The sequence below is a fragment of the Balaenoptera physalus genome (genome assembly GCF_965194825.1).
Source record: "Balaenoptera physalus genome assembly, chromosome: 4".
In the NCBI taxonomy this organism is placed as follows: Eukaryota; Metazoa; Chordata; class Mammalia; order Artiodactyla; family Balaenopteridae; genus Balaenoptera; species Balaenoptera physalus.
This window is the reverse complement of record NC_138891.1, coordinates 26336424-26354541: the sequence shown is the minus strand read 5'-3', so window position 1 is coordinate 26354541 and position 18118 is coordinate 26336424. Positions and strand designations below refer to the sequence as shown.

The 18118-nt window shown below is 38.5% G+C and overlaps 1 protein-coding gene and 1 pseudogene across 19 annotated transcripts in view; one reads left to right on the top strand and one right to left on the bottom strand.

Moving 5' to 3' along the window:
* Positions 1 to 18118, top strand: part of SLC9A9 (solute carrier family 9 member A9) — a 683127-nt gene that overhangs the window by 40369 nt on the left and 624640 nt on the right. The gene's annotated exons all lie outside the window — the stretch shown is intronic.
* The window catches only part of LOC309659599 (cytochrome b5 domain-containing protein 1 pseudogene), a 45846-nt pseudogene continuing 32405 nt past the window's right edge, over positions 4678 to 18118 (bottom strand). The window contains exon 2 of the transcript in view: positions 4678 to 6719. The product of the transcript in view is annotated as a cytochrome b5 domain-containing protein 1 pseudogene (transcript). The remainder of the gene's footprint in view (positions 6720 to 18118) is intronic.

Here is an 18118-nt window from a genome sequence, read left to right as displayed (position 1 = left end):
ACCACTGATCTTTTTACTGTCTACATAGTTTTGCCTTTTCCAGAATGTCATATGATCGGAAACATACAGTATGTAACCTTTCTAGGTAAAGCTTCTTTCACGTAGTAATATGAATTTCAGTTACCTTGAGATCAAGAGAGCTCAAATATAGCCATCCCCTTTTTTAATAGTCCAGCTAAAAATTTTCACTTGAAGTAATGTTTTTTCCATTTAAAATATTCCAATTCCACATCAGATCTAAAATGAGGCTTTTAAAAGCTTTGGGGATTGATTACTGAAGTTTCTCAAGGAACTGTTTTCTCCCTGTTGACCTCCAGTATTTTATTTTCATACTTAATCTCGAAGATTTGCTTTCCTACTAAGGGAATTTCCCATGTAGCGTCACTTCATTCTCTTTTCAAATCCTATGGCTTATAGATACAAACATACACAAATATACATTTATTTACAAATATGTATATATTTTTAAATTTTAAGATTTTAGTATATTTAAAAAATGACAAGATGTTTCCCTTTACCCAACACATCCTTAGCAATTAGGTCTATGGCTGTTACCTTTTTTATTCATCTTCTGAAAAGTCTTCCTTAAAAGAGTTATTAGTGTAGCAGTAAGATGAGTTATGACAACAAGCAACAATACCTCCATTATTTGTTAAAGAAAAATTTAGTAAAGAATCACAATTATTAATCAGTTAATGTTTTATTTGTTTACAAGATGCTATGTAATGACTATATTATATATTGTATTGGCATGTCATTAAATTTAATTCATATTAATACAGAGGTAAAGAAGTAGAACTGTAAAATAAAATATTTATATTCTTTGTCTAAATTCCAAGTTGAGATACTCATTTCATGCCATGTATTATTTGTTACCAATCGGAAATCATAACATAGCATAATTTTGTGTCTGGGAAATTGCAGAAGTTTGAAGAAAAATATATTTCTTCTTAAGTTGTTTTCCTACATTGACATATAATTCTTAAATTCACATAACATTTTGAAAGAGGTCTATTCATCTGTAAAATAGTTCAAAAAATACACTTCCACTTTACAAATTCACTGTTTCAATGTCAATGACAGATGCATTAAACATTGGTCAACAGTTTCAATGGTCTTCAAAGTAGGGCACCTCCACACCTTAATTGCTATGCAAATTGATCCAGTGATGTGTGGGGAGAAAATGTTAGAACATATATTTCTTGTTAACTTTTGAAAATCTGATCCATTTAAAATGGCTATTTTTATGAATTCTTATAATATATACAATATTAGTCCAGGAACACATGTATGTTACTTATAAATAAATAATGGATGTACTGCTTCTTTTTTCCTAATAGTATTGCTCAGTTTAAAAATTTTGTAGACACTGTCTCTAGATATAAACTTCATTGTTCTCTTTTGTATGACTTGTACCTCATACAGTGCTTGACACAGAGTAGAGATGCTCAGTAAATATTTGTGAATGAATGATTAATCGGAATGGGTAGAGAAGGGCCCCATGCATTACTTAAATCTGGGAATGCCATGGAAACAGGCCCAATATATAAGTAGGCAGAGTAAATGTTTTCCAGACCTTTTTTTCAGGACACTTAGACTTAGTGATTGCTGTGATACTGCATTGCCCCAGGAAGCACAGAGCCTTCTAAAATGCATTCCCTCCCATTTTTTAACTTTATGCAGAACAAGAACAAAAATAAAAACAAATAAATAAACATAAGTGGTTGATAGGCTAGAATTCCATTTGGACTTAATGAAGAGGAGATTAGGGAAGAATTTACTATTGACTCTAAAAATGTGGAAAGGGAGCAAAATGAGGTGTTGACACAGATACTTACAAAGCCATATCTTCTACTAATGTTCAAAGCCTAAACCTTAAGAAGGAATATAATTTAAATTTGTTATAGATCTTTATACCTTTAAGTTTATATAGGTTTCTTAGAGTCTTTAAAATTAAGTAATAAGGAGAAATAGAAATTTAGGGGAGAGTTCTTTTTAGAAAGGAATGTGTGACTGCATAGCTTCTCATACAGAAATTATAGCCCTGCTGTTTAGGAGGGAATGGGAGTATTTTCTCAGGCACCTGCACTGTGGGCCTCAGCAAGGTGTAGGAAAGTAAGGAAATAAGATTGCTTATGTACAGTTAAACTTGATGATCAAAGCAGAGGACATATGCTAAGTAACTAGAAAGACAGGAGTCTTGGCTGTCCCCAGACTGAACGAATCGCCATGTCCCAAGAAAGGCTTGCCAATAAGGTGGGGCTGTTCAGTCAAGGAGCACCTGCTGACCTAGCAGCTGGACTTCATAGTGTTTGATCTCCAGTGAGTCCTGGTATAGTTACGGATGCAGGGAGTATTACCAGTGAACTTTATAGGGTGTTTTTTTGCTTTTTTTTTTTTTTTAAGCAAGACCTTCCCCCTTCTAAGGTTCAAGTTAGTGTTTCTGCCTGATCTGATTTCATCCCAACAAGGAGCCTTCTGAACAAAGGTCCTTTTTCTGATTTGGCTGCTCACAAGGGCTCACTTAAAAGGAGAAAGATATACTGATTATATGAATTTGGGTTTTTCCTGATTCCTGTGATAGTGGTTTCTTAAAGTAAACTAATTAAGTGGCTTCTGCTGATGTGTGGGGTTCAAGCTGAGAAGGTGACCATGCTGAAGAGCCCAGCAGTCCAATCTAAGAGAGTTCTTACTCTGCATGAACTGGTGTCTTCTTCCAGCTCACATTCATTTTAGGAACCATGAATCTTGCTCAGGTCTTATCATTCCTCAGTGAGGATAAAAGTGAAATATTTGGCATTGCAAAATGTTGAAAGGCTGGCCTGAATCCAGGATTTGTCAGTCCGATGAACCAGCCTTTGCTTAAAGAACTTAGCTTGGCTACCTCTTCTGTGCTCTCTCTCCCTTACCCAGAAAGGAATTTGAACACAAAGCACCGAGTCCTTTCACCTCTGTGTTAAAGAACAAAGAAACTACAAAAAACTTGAAGAATAACTTGCACATGTGTTATGAGTTTTCTTAAAAGGGTGGCACAGTTATTTCACACTGTGCATCATATAGCAAACCACCCCCCTTCCACACACACACATCTATTAGCAGCTCTCCTTCTCCACGTTTTCACCCTTGAGCAGCTATTTAAAAATGAGTCTCTCTCCCCAGCCTTTCTCTGCAAGTAGTTCTATCACCCACATAGCCTGCATTTCACAGTCCTCAGCCCAGACCCTTCCAGAATCCCACCTAACATCTGGCTTGCCCTCTCCTGAGAATAGTGCACTCCTCATGCTGAGCAGTCCCCCTGAGATGCTGGAGAAAAAAATCCTTTACCTCAGCTCAGCGGTGAAAACAAAAACTTCCTTAGAAATAGGCTTTGACGTGATGTGTCACTTTCATGTTAAAAATAAGCAAGTATCAGATGGATAATTTCTCACCTTAGCATAGGCACAAATTCTTTAAAAATATGAAAATAGCATATTGAGAGATTGATTATTCAAACCTTTGAATTTGGTAACAAATGACCCTATCACAGGAAAAAAGAAAAGGGCTTTGAAGAGAATTCCAAGGGATATTTGAAAGTATTTAGTAATGAAGAAATAAAAGAATTGTGTTTATTTTTGATATTACAGAGCTAATTGCTAGAAAAACCTTCCTCTTAATCTCAAGCCATTATCCAGGTTACTGTATTTTTATTTTTTTATTTTTTATTTTTATTTTTTTGAGTTCATTCAGTCAAAATTTATTGAGCAGCAGCTGTGTGCCCAACATTGGGAATACAGCAGTGAACAAGATGGACACGATCTCTGCCCTCATGAGCTTACAATCTAGCAGCCAGCCAGCCAATTACATCCATAATTTTAACATTACTATTGTAATAAGTGCTCTGAAATAGGCATGGTGCTAAGAGAAGATTTAACAGAAAGTCTTGACCTGCATCGAGAAATCAGAAAAGGTCTCTTTGAGGAAGAAACACTTAGGATCAGCAAGGTGGGAAATGGAAGAGTATTGTAAGCAGGGAGAACAGCCTGTGTGCTGGCTCGGAGGCAAGAAAACCTTTAGTGAACAGAAAGCCAGGGAACAAAGAGGGGTGATGCAAGGTAGAGGCTGATTTATGCAAGGACTTTGCATTTAGGACTTTATTCCAAAAGCAACTGGAAGCCACTGAAGAATCTGAAGGAGGAAAGTTAGATGTTTAGGTTTGTTTTTCAGAGCTCACTCTGCTGTGTGTGGAGGACAGAGTGGAAATGGGAGGACTGGTTAGGAAGTTATTGCAGCAGTCCCAGACCAGAGGTGATGATAACAGCTTCGAGAAAAGAAGATGGATTCCAGAGATGTTTAGGAGATAGAATCTACTTGGAGAGTGACTGGGTGTGTGCGGAGAGGGATGTGTTTCTGGCGAGAGGCACTACAGTAGGAAACTCTGGAAGAAGGACGAGTTTGCGCAGGTCCCATAGGCACAGGCCCTGAGGCTGGGGTTACAGCAGTAGCGTAGCTTTGGTTCTCAAATAGTTTAGGGTTTAGTTGAGCAAACAAGATACACATGAAACAACTGCAGGTGGATACAGATGTCTCCACCTCTGTCCATGCCATTCATAGTCAGCCCCTCAGCACACTCTTCTGCAGCCTACCCAGTGTCTCATAGGGCGCCACCTTCCACAAAGGTGCGCTCGCATCTCCCTGCTTTTTTGCCTGCTACTGTCAAGAAATTCGCCTGTGATTCTCATTCCCCTTCCCTGCTTAGGTCATAGGGAACCAAATCTGGCCACTGCCCTCCATGGTTGTTCTCTTTTGAACACCAGTAGTTTTCTGCCTTAATTAGCACTTCTCTTTACATCACCTCTGTCAAGCCCCTCCTTGTAGAGTCACCATCTGGCAAAGTCGACCCTGTCTTCCTCATCTTCCCTTCAGAGGCACAGGCCCATCATGAATATACATGCTGTTGCCCCCTTTTTGCTCCCCCTTCTAAACGGTCCCAATCCAAAGGCCCTTTCCCACTCTAATTTTCCTGGAGTCAGTATATAGCCACCTCTTTGCCTCAGAAAAGTCAGAGGAAAATTTTGCTATGCGACTAACCACGAAGTAGCCTCAATAGCTATGACTCAGCTGACACATAGCCTTCCCTGTGTCCTCTCTGCCACTGCAGAACTCTGCTAAGTCCCTTGCAAAGACAGTAACTAAAAAAACAAAACAAAAAAGCACAACACCACAGCTGACTACACAATAGGCCTATAGGTTCCCATTGTGCAATGAGCCTGGACATTGAGAAGAACATAGACTTTGGAATTGGGAAGACCTGGGTTTGCAATCTGGTTACTAACTGGTGTGCCTTTTGTGCTATTATATCTTGCTAAGCTTCAGAAGATTCATCTGTAAAATAGCGGTAATGGTATCTGTTTTGTGGGTAGTTGTATTAAATGAGGTATATAAAGCACATAGCGTAATATCTAGCCTGAATTACCTGGTGACCATTCACTTCCTTTGTTCCTCTTGGGTTTCAGCTGCCAAATACTATTCAGAAGAGAGATTAGCCAGTTTTATATGGCCAGTGATAGACATTTCCTATTCCTGTCTTTGTAAATCCCATCTTCCTGCAGCCATCCCATTTCCATCATTGCCAGAAAAGTTCTTCCATCCCTCATCCCTGTGTTGGACTTCTCTTTCTCTTACTATTGAAAAGTTCTGCCTGAGCTCTATCTGACTATCCTCTTCTACATCTCCCTGATCTAAGATACTTTATTTTCTTGTATCATTCCTAAAAATTAATTCACTTCTAGCATTATTCCTAACTTTCTCAGAGTAAATTGTAATTAACCCGAGGAATAGGACCTTTACACTTCAGTCGGGCATGGGAACCTCAGGCCAGCTCCCAGAGCAGAATGGAGGTCTAGGTCCAGGTACCGCCCTCCCCACCCCATCCCCACCTCTTTTCCAACAGGGCACAGAAACAGCTAAACTCAAAATATGTCTTGAGCCTACATGAGCATACATCTCCCTTTCTATAGCTCTGTGAGGTCATCATTGAAGTACAGCAGTACTGCAGGTGTGTAGAGTGTACTGTCCATATTGAGATAATCAAATTCTTCCTCCTCATCCCAGATGCCATTCTCTTCCAGGGTATAATCCATGTCAGGTTCTCCCCTTCATATTTCCATGTGTAGCTGGCAGCATGTGCAGCACAGGAGAGATAGCTGTGTAGGATTTCCCACATTGATTCCCGGGCTCCCACCTCCGGTGTGTGCTCTTGCTATGTGAGCGTGTTAATGATGCAGATATTCCGGGTCTTGGCGGACAGCCGCCCCACCTGGTAACGCGACCCCTGCCACCAAGGCTTCCCGAAATCATTGGCCCAGTCCGAAAGGGGCAGCTGAGGCGGCACCTGCAGAAAGCGGCCCCGGGGGTTGCGGTATCTCAGGGAACCGGTCAGCGGATCTGTGTGCTTTGCCGATGTCTCTGGTGTCTGGATCAAACCAGTGGCTGATGTCCTGGCCCGCAACTTCCACGATGGGTTTCAGCAGCAGGTCTCCCTTGTACTCCTGTAATAACGGCGTTAGATCGTACACGTTTCCCAGGTAAGACACCCAGAGGTCTTCCGGCTGGTTATGTTGGGCCACCTCTGCCGGCGTGAAAGAGTGACACTGAAAATAGTCAGTCTGGCCCGGCCACTAGGCCCCGGCGTGGCACGGCTCTTGCTCTATCGGTCACCGACTCCTTTAGTTGCTTCCTCGCTTTTCAGCACGCAGTCACTGCCGCATCCTCCCTCTCGTCCAGGAGCTAAGGTGAGCGCGTTTATCCGCTCCAGGTTACTGTATTTAAAAAAAAAATATTTAATTTGGTGGTCTTTTATTTTTCTGATATTATAACCGTACTATGAGTTCATTGTACACATTTCTTTTTTCCCCCAGCTTTAGAGATATAATTGACATATGGACTTGAAAATACATGTATATATTGCAAAATGATTACCCCCTAGCATTAGCTAACACCTTCATCACATTACATAATTACCATTTCTGTTTTGTGGTGAGAATACTTACGATTTACCCTCTTAGCAACTTTCAGAGGTTCTTGTATTTTGTTTTTATCGTATTCTAGGGAAAACCACTTGGCTAGACTTAGCCCAATGTCAAGCCATGTAATGCTATATTTCTTGGAACTTCATTCTCTTCATCTGTAATGTAGGATTAATATTTGCCCTGCTATGGAGATTAAATGATATTATTAATATATGTGTAATAAGGAAAATTTTAACAACTGATACCACAGTCCTTCCTCGGGAGAAAGTTAAGGGACAGTTTCCTATATGCTAGAACATAAGGTGAGAGTTTGGGTTTTTTTACCCTCAAAATTATTTATCCCTCCAAAAAAGATAGCAACCTTAAATTCAAATCTCATAGGACATTATTTCAGTAGTATCATGTTGGAGGACAAAGAACTGTTTGGGGAAGATCAGCCTGAAACCACTTCAATCAATGTTAATTTCAGTTGTTTATAAAGGTCACTCAAGAGAATTGGTTACAAAAAAGGACGCAAGGAAATTTAACCCAGCTGTAATCATTATTCCCCAGCACAAGCTCTCAATTGCAAGTGTTGAATGTCATTGTAAATAAGGCTTAAAGGTCAATTTAAAAAGCAGAAAATTAAGTGGTTACATTATGGAGAACATAAATAACAGGTTGATTTTTATGGCTTGGGCTGACTGGATTAAGTATGCTGTACTTCAAATTAGAAAGAAATGAACTTCATGTGTTTTAGAGAACTGTGTTAGATGACTCAACAATGGCTCTATTGATGGCAAAAGGACACCTATGTCAAATATGAAGAATTTGTTTCCCCCAGTTCTGTGCAGCTCCTGCACTCAAGCCCCGCTGGCCTTCAAAGGCAACTGCTTTGGGCATTCCTCCTGCCGATGCCAGACCCTCAGACTGGGGAGCCTGATGTGGGGCTCAGGACTCTCACTTTTGTGGGAGAACCTCTGCAGTCTCTTCAATAAATGGTGCTGGGGAAACTGGACAGCTACATGTAAAAGAATGAAATTAGAACACTCCCTAACACCATACAAAAAAATAAACTCAAAATGGATTGAAGACTTAAATGTAAGGCCAGACACTATCAAACTCTTAGAGGAAAACATAGGCAGAACACTCTTTGACATAAAATTGCAGCAATATCTCTTTTGTTCCACCTCCTAGAGTAATGAAAATAAAAACAAAAATAAACAAATGGGACCTAATTAAACTTAAAAGCTTCTGCACAGCAAAGGAAACCACAAACAAAATGAAAAGGCAACCCACAGGATGGGAGAAAATATTTGCAAGCGAAGCGACCAACAAAAGATTAATCTCCAAAATATACAAGCAGCTCATGCAGCTCAATATCAAAAAAACAAACAACCCAATCAAAAAATGGGCAGAAGATCTAAATAGACACTTCTCCAAAGAAGACATACAGATGGCCAAAAAGCACATGAAAATATGCTCAACGTCACTAATTAACAGAGAAATTCAAATCAGAACTACAATGAGGTATCACCTCACATGGGTCAGAATGGCCATCATCAAAAAGTCTACGAACAATAAATGCTGGAGAGGGTATGGAGAGAAGGGAACCCTCCTACACTGTTGGTGGGAATGTAAATCGGTGCAGCCACTATGAAGAACTGTGTGGAGGTTCCTATAAAAACTAAAAATAGAACTACCATATTATCCAGCAATCCCACTCCTGGGCATATATCTGGAGAAAACCATACTTTGAAAAGGTACCTGCACCCCAGTGTTCATTGCAACGCTGTTTACAATAGCCAGGACGTGGAAGCAACCTAAATGTCCATTGACAGGTGAATGGATAAAGAAGGTGTGGTACATATATACAATGGAATATTACTCAACCATAAAAAAGAATGAAATAATGCCATTTGCAACAACATGAATGCACCTAGAGATTACCATACTAAGTGAAGTAAGTCAGACAGAGAAAGACAAATATCATATGATGTCACTCATATGTGGAATCTAATTTTTTTAAAAAAGAAAAGAAACAGATGAACTTATTTACAAAACAGAAATGGACTTACAGGTATTGAAAAGAAACTTATGGTTACCAAAGGGGAAATGTTGCAGGGAGGGATGAATCAGAAGCCTGGGATGAACATACACACACACTACTATATATAACATAGATAACCAACAAAGACCTACTGTGTAGTACAGGGAACTCTACTCAGTATTCTGTGATAAGCTATATGAGAAAAGAATCTTAGAAAGAATGAATATATGTACATGTATAACTGAATCACTTTGCTGTACACATGAAACTAACACAACACTGTAAATAAACTATACTCCAATTAGAAAAAAAGCAATATAGGTCCTCTATAATGCATTCTTTTAAGTATGATTGTGTGATTAAATTGATAAATTCAATACTGTAAGAAGACATATGACGGGTTCTTCTATATCAATCATTTATATACATATTTAAGTTGGCTAAAAAATTTTAAAGGGGATCTTCTCTTTTGGAAAATACATTCTTGGGTTTCTTATGTTCAGGTATATTTAGTATCTTGGTGAGCATCTTGTTGGAGAACTTGTGACTCTGGAGATGGAGAGACAAGTTTGTTTACCCCTGAGGGAATGAGGCAGGAAGAGACGGAAGCAGGAAGCTAGAACCTTCTGAAAGTATGGGGCAAGAATCTCCTTGGGGAGGACCTTCAAGATGGCAGAGGAGTAAGACATGGAGATCACCTTCCTCCCCACAAATACATCAAAAATACATCTACATGTGGAACAACTCCTACAGAACATCTACTGAACGCTGGCAGAGACCTCAGACTTCCCAAAAGGCAGGAAACACCCATGTACCTGGCCGTGTGGCTGACACGGTCTTGGTGCTCCAGCCAGGTGTTAGGCCTGAGCCTCTGAGGTGGGAGAGTCAAGTTCAGGACACTGGTCCACCAGAGACCTCCTGGCCCCTCGTAATATCAATTGGCAAAAGCTCTCCCAGAGATCTCCGTCTCAACGCTAACACCCAGCTCCACTCAACACCCAGAAAGCTTCAGTGCTGGACACCCCATGCCAAACAACTAGCAAGACAGGAACACAACCCCACCCATTAGCGCAGAGGCTGCCTAAAATCATAATCAGTTCACAGACACCCCAAAACACCCCACTGGATGTGGTCCTGCCCACCAAAAACACAAGATCCAGGCTCATCCACCAGAACACAGGCACCAGTCCCCTCCACCAGGAAGCCTACACAACCCACTGAACCAACCTTACCCATTGGGGGGGGGCAGACAAAAAAAAAACAACGGGAACTACGAACCTGCAGCCTGTGAAAAGGAGACCCCAAACACATAAGATAAGCAAAATAAGAAGACAGAGAAATACACAGCAGATGAAGGAGCAAGGTAAAAATCCACCAGACCAAACAAATGAAAAGGAAATAGGCAGTCTACCTGCAAAAGAATTCAGAATAATGATAGTAAAGATGATCCAAAATCTTGGAAATAGAATGGAGAAAATACAAGAAAAGTTTAACAAGGACCTAGAAGAACTAAAGAGCAAACAAACAATGATGAACAACACAATAAATGAAATTAAAAATTCTCTGGAAGGGTTCAATAGAATAACTGAGGCAGAAGAACAGATAAGCAACCTGGAAGATAAAATAGTGGAAATAACTACTGCAGAGAAGAATAAAGAAAAAAGAATGAAAAGAATTGAGGGCAGTCTCTGAGAACTTTGGGACAACATTAAACACACCAACATGCAAATTATAGGGGTCCCAGAAGAAGGGGAGAAAAAGAAAGGGACTGAGAAAATATTTAAAGAGATTATAGTTGAAAACTTCCTTAATATGGGAAAGGAAATAGTCAATCAAGTCCAGGAAGCACAGAGGGTCCCATGCAGGATAAATCCAAGGAGAAACATGCCAAGACACATATTAATCAAACTATCAAAAATTAAATACAAAGGAAAAATATTAAAAGCAGCAAGGTAATCCCCATAAGGTTAACAGCTGATCTCTCATCAGAAACTCTGCAAGACAGAAGGGAGTGGCAGGGCATATTTAAAGTGATGAAAGGGAAAAACCTACAACCAAGATTACTCTACCCAGCAAGGATCTCATTCAGATTCAATGGAGAAATCAAAAGCTTTACAGACAAGCAAAAGCTAAGAGAATTCAGCACCACCAAACCAGCTCTACAACAAATGCTAAAGGAACTTCTCTAGGCAGGAAACACAAGAGAAGGGAAAGACCTACAATAACAAACCCAAAACAACTAAGAAAATGGTAATAGGAACATACATATCGATAATCACCTTAAATGTAAATGGATTAAAGGCTCCAACCAAAAGACATAGACTGGCAGAATGGATACAAAAATAAGACCTGTATATATGCTGTCTACAAGAGACCCCTGTCAGACCCAGGAACACATACAGACTGAAAATGAGGGGATGGAAAAAGTTATTCCATGCAAATGGAAATCAAAGGAAAGCTGGAGTAGCGATTCTCGTATCAGACAAAATAGACTTTAAAATAAAGACTATTACAAGAGACAAAGAAGGACACTATATAATGATCAAGGGATCAATCCAAGAAGAAGATATAACAATTATAAATATTTATGCACCCAACACAGGAGCATCTCAATACATAAGGCAAATGCTAACAGCCATAAAAGGGGAAATTGACAGTAACACAATCATAGTAGGGGACTTTAACACCCCACTTTCACCAATGGACAGATAATCCAAAATGAAAATAAATAAGGAAACACAAGCTTTAAATGACACATTAGACAAGATGGGTTTAACTGATATTTATAGGACATTCCATCCAAAAACAACAGAATACACTTTCTTCTCAAGTGCTCATGGAACATTCTCCAGTATAGATCATATCTTGGGTCACAAATCAAGCCTTGGTAAATTTAAGAAAATTGAAATCATATCAAGTATCTTTTCCGACCACAACGTTATAAGACTAGATATCAATTACAGGAAAAAAAGTGTAAAAAATACAAATATATGGAGGCTAAATAATACACTACTAAATAACCAAGAGCTCACTGAAGAAACCAAAGAGGAAACCAGAAAATACCTGGAAACAAATGACAATGAAAACACAATGACCCAGAACCTATGGGATGCAGCAAAAGCAGTTCTAAGAGAGAAGTTTATAGCAATACAATCCTACCTCAAGAAACAAGAAAAATCTCAAATAACAAACCTAACCTTACACCTAAAGCAACTAGAGAAAGAAGAACAAAAACCCCCCAAGTTAGCAGAAGGAAAGAAAACATAATGATCAGATCATAAATAAAAAGAAATGAAGGAAACAATAACAAAGATCAATCAAACTAAAAGCTGGTTCTTTGAGAAGGTAAACAAAATTGATAAACCATTAGCCAGACTCATCAAGAAAAAAAGGGAAAAGACTCAAATCAATAGAATTAGAAATGAAAAAGGAGAAGTAACAGCTGACACTGCAGAAATACAAAGGATCATGAGAGATTACTACGATCAACTATATGCCAATAAAATAGACAACCTGGAAGAAATGGACAGATTCTTAGAAAAGCACAACTTTATGAGAGTGAACCAGGAAGAAATAGAAACTGTAAACAGAGCAATCACAAGCACTGAAATTGAGACTGTGATTAAAAACCTTCCAACAAACAAAAGCCCAGGACCAGATGGCTTCATAAGCGAATTCTATCCAACATTTAGAGAAGAGCTAACACCTATCCTTCTCAAACTCTTCCAAAATATAGCAGAGGGACGAACACTCCCAAACTCATTCTATGAGGCCACCATCACCCTGTTACCAAAACAAGACAAAAATGGCACACAAAAAAGAAAACTACAAACCAATATCACTGATGAGCATAGATGCAAAAATCCTCAACAAAATACTAGGAAACAGTATCCAACAGCATATTAAAAGAATCGTACACCATGATCAAGTGGGGTTTCTCCCAGGAATGCAAGGATTCTTCAGTATACACAAATCAATCAATGTGATAAACCATATTAACAAACTGAAGAAGAAAAACCATATGATCATCTCAATAGATGCAGAAAAAGCTTTCAATGAAATTCAACACCCATTTATGATAAAAACCCTCCAGAAAGTATGCATAGAGGGAACTTACCTCAACACAATAAAGGCCATATATGACAAACCCACAGCCAACATTGTTCTCAATGGTGAAAAACTGAAACCTTTTCCACTAAGATCAGGAATAAGACAAGGTTGCCCACTCTCACCACTATTATTCAACATAGTTTTGGAAGTTTTAGCCACAGCAATCAGAGAAGAAAAAGAAATAAAAAGAATCCAAATTGGAAAAGAAGAAGTAAAACAGTTACTGTTTGCAGATGACATGATACTATACATAGAGAATCCTAAAGATGCTACCAGAAAAGTACTAGAGATAATCAATAAATTTGGTAAAGTATCAGAACACAAAATTAATGCACCGAAATCTCTTGCATTCCTATACACTAATGATGAAAAATCTGAAAAAAAAATTAAGGAAACACTCCCATTTACCATTGCAACAAAAGAATAAAATACCTAGGAATAAACCTACCTAAGGAGACAAAAGACCTGTATGCAGAAAACTATAGGACACTGATGAAAGAAATTAAAGATGATACAAACAGATGGAGAGATATACCATGTTCTTGGATTGGAAGAATCAACATTGTGAAAATGACTATACTACCCAAAGCAATCCACAGATTCAATGCAAGCTCTATCAAACTACCAATGGCATTTTTCACAGAACTAGAACAAAAAATTTCACAATTTGTATGGAAACACAAAAGACCCCAAATAGCCAAAGCAATCTTTTTTTTTTTTTTTAACATCTTTATTGAAGTATAATTGCCTTACAATGGTGTGTTAGCTTCTGCTTTATAACAAAGTGAATCAGTTATACATATACAATATGTTCCCATTTCTCTTCCCTCTTGCATCTCCCTCCCTCCCACCCTCCCCGTCCCACCCCTCTAGGTGGTCACAAAGCACCGAGCTGATCTCCCTGTGCTATGCGGCTGCTTCCCACTAGTTATCTATTTTACATTTGGTAGTGTATATATGTCCCTGACACTCTCTTACCCTGTCACATCTCACCCCACCCCCTCCCCATATCCTCAAGTCCATTCTCTAGTAGGTCTGTGTGTTTATTCCCGTCTTGCCACTAGGTTCTTCATGGCCTTTTTCTTTTTTTTTTTTTTTTTCCCTTAGATTCCGTATATATGTGTTAGCATACTGTATTTGTTTTTCTCTTTCTGACTTACTTCACTCTGTATGACAGACTCTAACTCCATCCAACTCATTACAAATACCTCCATTTCATTTCTTTTTATGGCTGAGTAATATTCCATTGTATATATGTGCCACATCTTCTTTATCCATTCATCTGTCGATGGACAATTAGGTTGCTTCCATGTCCTGGCTATTGTAAATAGAGCTGCAATGAACATTTTGGTACATGACTCTTTTTGACCTATGGTTTTCTCAGGGTATGTGCCCAGTAGTGGGATTGCTGGGTCGTATGGTAGTTCTATTTGTAGTTTTTTAAGGAACCTCCATACTGTTCTCCATAGTGGCTGTATCAATTTACATTCCCACCAACAGTGCAAGAGTGTTCCCTTTCCTCCACACCCTCTCCAGCATTTATTGTTTCTAGATTTTTTGATGATGGCCATTCTGACCGGTGTGAGATGATATCTCATTGTAGTTTTGATTTGCATTTCTCTAATGATTAATGATGTTGAGCATTCTTTCATGTGTCTGTAGGCCATCTGTATATCTTCTTTGGAGAAATGTCTATTTAGGTCTTCGGCCCATTTTTGGATTGGGTTGTTCGTTTTTTTGTTATTGAGCTGCATGAGCTGCTTGTAAATCTTGCAGATTAATCCTTTGTCAGTTGCTTCATTTGCAAATATTTTCTCCCATTCTGATGGTTGTCTTTTGGTCTTGTTTATGGTTTCCTTTGCTGTGCAAAAGCTTTTAAGTTTCATTAGGTCCCATTTGTTTATTTGTGTTCTTATTTCCATTTCTCTGGGAGCTGGGTCAAAAAGAATCTTGCTGTAATGTATGTCATAGAGTGTTCTGCCTATGTTTTCCTCTAAGAGTTTGATAGTGTCTGCCCTTACACTTAGGTCTTTAATCCATTTTGAGTTTATTTTTGTGCATGGTGTCAGGGAGTGTTCTAATTTCATACTTTTACATGTACCTGTCCAATTTTCCCAGCACCACTTATTGAAGAGGCTGTCTTTTCTCCACTGTATATGCTTGCCTCTTTTATCAAAAATAAGGTGACCATATGTGTGTGGGTTTATCTCTGGGCTTTCTATCCTGTTCCATTGATCTATATTTCTGTTTTTGTGCCAGTACCAAACTGTCTTGATTACTGAAGCTTTGTAATATAGTCTGAAGTCAGGGAGCCTGATTCCCTCAACTCCATTTTTCGTTCTCAAGATTGCTTTGGCTATTCGGGGTCTTTTGTGTTTCCATACAAATTGTGAAATTTTTTGTTCTAGTTCTGTGAAAAATGCCAGTGGTAGTTTGATAGGGATTGCATTGAATCTGTAGATTGCTTTGGGTAGTAGAGTCATTTTCACAATGTTGATTCTTCCAATCCAGGAACATGGTATATCTCTCCATCTATTTGTATCATCTTTAATTTCTTTCATCAGTGTCTTATAATTTTCTGCATACAGGTCTTTTGTCTCCTTAGGTAGGTTTATTCCTAGATATTTTATTCTTTTTGTTGCAATGGTAAATGGGAGTGTTTTCTTAATTTCACTTTCAGATTTTTCATCATTAGTGTATAGAAATGCAAGAGATTTCTGTGCATTAATTTTGTATCCTGCTACTTTACCAAATTCATTGATTATCTCTAGTACTTTTCTGGTAGCATCTTTAGGATTCTCTATGTATAGTATCATGTCATCTGCAAATAGTGACAGCTTTACTTCTTCTTTTCCGATTTGGATTCCTTTTATTTCTTTGTCTTCTCTGATTGCTGTGGCTAACACTTCCAAAACTATGTTGAATAATAGTGGTGGGAGTGGGCAACCTTGTCTTGTTCCTGATCTTAGTGGAAATGGTTTCAGTTTTTCACCATTGAGGACAATGTTGGCTGTGGGTTTGTCATATATGGCCTTTATTATGTTGAGGAAAGTTCCCTCTATGCCTACTTTCTGCAGGGCTTTTATCATAAATGGGTGTTGAATTTTGTCAAAAGCTTTCTCTTCATCTATTGAGATGATCATATGGTTTTTCTCCTTCAATTTGTTAATATGATGTATCACATTGATTGATTTGCATATATTGAAGAATCCTTGCATTCCTGGGATAAACCCCACTTGCTCATGGTGTATGATCCTTTTAATGTGCTGTTGGATTCTGTTTGCTAGTATTTTGTTGAGGATTTTTGCATCTATGTTCATCAGTGATATTGGCCTGTAGTTTTCTTTCTTTGTGACATCTTTGTCTGGTTTTGGTATCAGGGTGATGGTGGCCTCGTAGAATGAGTTTGGGAGTGTTCCTCCCTCTGCAATATTTTGGAAGAGTTTGAGAAGGATAGGTGTTAGCTCTTCTCTAAATGTTTGATAGAATTCACCTGTGAAGCCATCTGGTCCTGGGCTTTTGTTTGTTGGAAGGTTTTTAATCACAGTTTCAATTTCAGTGCTTGTGATTGGTCTGTTCATATTTTCTATTTCTTCCTGGTTCAGTCTCGGCAGTTTGTGCATTTCTAAGAATCTGTCCATTTCTTGCAGGTTGTCCATTTTATTGGCATAGAGTTGCTTGTAGTAATCTCTCATGATCTTTTGTATTTCTGCAGTGTCAGTGGTTACTTCTCCTTTTTCATTTCTAATTCTATTGATCTGAGTCTTCTCCCTTTTTCTCTTGATGAGTCTGGCTAATGGTTTATCAATTTTGTTTATCTTCTCAAAGCAATCTTGAGAAAGAAAAACGGAACTGGAGGAATCAGGCTCCCTGACTTCAGACTATACTACAAAGCTACAGTAATCAAGACAGTATGGTCCTGGCAGAAAAACAGAACTATAGATCAATGGAGCAAGATAGGAAGCCCAGAGATAAACCCCTACACATATGGTCACCTTATCTTTGATAAGGAGGCAAGAGTATACAATGGAGAAAAGACCGCATCTTCAATAAGTGGTGCTGGGAAAACTGGACAGGTACATAACAAAGAATGAAATTAGACCACTTCCTAACACTGTATACAAAAATAAACTCAAAGTGTATTAAAGACCTAAATGTAAGGCCAGACACTATAAAACTCTTAGAGGAAAACATAGGCAGAACACTCTATGACATAAACCACAGCAAGGTCTTTTTTGACCCACCTCCTAGAGAAATGAAAATAAAAACAAAAATAAATAAGTGGGACCTAATGAAACTTAAAATGTTTTGCACAGCAAAGGAAACCATAAACAAGATGAAAAGACAACCATCAGAATGGGAGAAAATATTTGCAAACGAAGCAACTGACAAAGGATTAATCTCCCAAATTTACAAGCAGCTCATGCAGCTCAATATCAAAAAAACCAAAAAACCCAATCCAAAAATGGGCAGAAGACCTAAACAGACATTTCTCCAAAGAAGATATACAGATTGCCAAAAAATACATGGAAGGATGTTCAAATCACTAATCATTATAGAAATGCAAATCAAATGCAAAATCAAAACCACGATGAGGTATAACCTCACACCAATCAGAATGGCCATCATCAAAAAATTACAAACAATAAATGCTGAAGAGAGTGTGGAGAAAAGGTTACCCTCTTGCACTGTTGTTGAGAATGTAAATTGATACAGCCACTATGGAGTACAGTATGGAGGTTCCTTAAAATCTAAAAACAGAACTACCATATAACGTAGCAATCCCACTACTGATCATATACCCTGAGAAAACCATAATTCAAAAAGAGTCATGTACCACAATGTTCATTGCAGCTCTATTTTCAATAGCCAAGACATGGAAGCAACCTAAGTGTCCATTGACAGATGAATGGATACAGAAGATGTGGCACATATATACAATGGAATATTACTCAACCATAATAAAAATCGA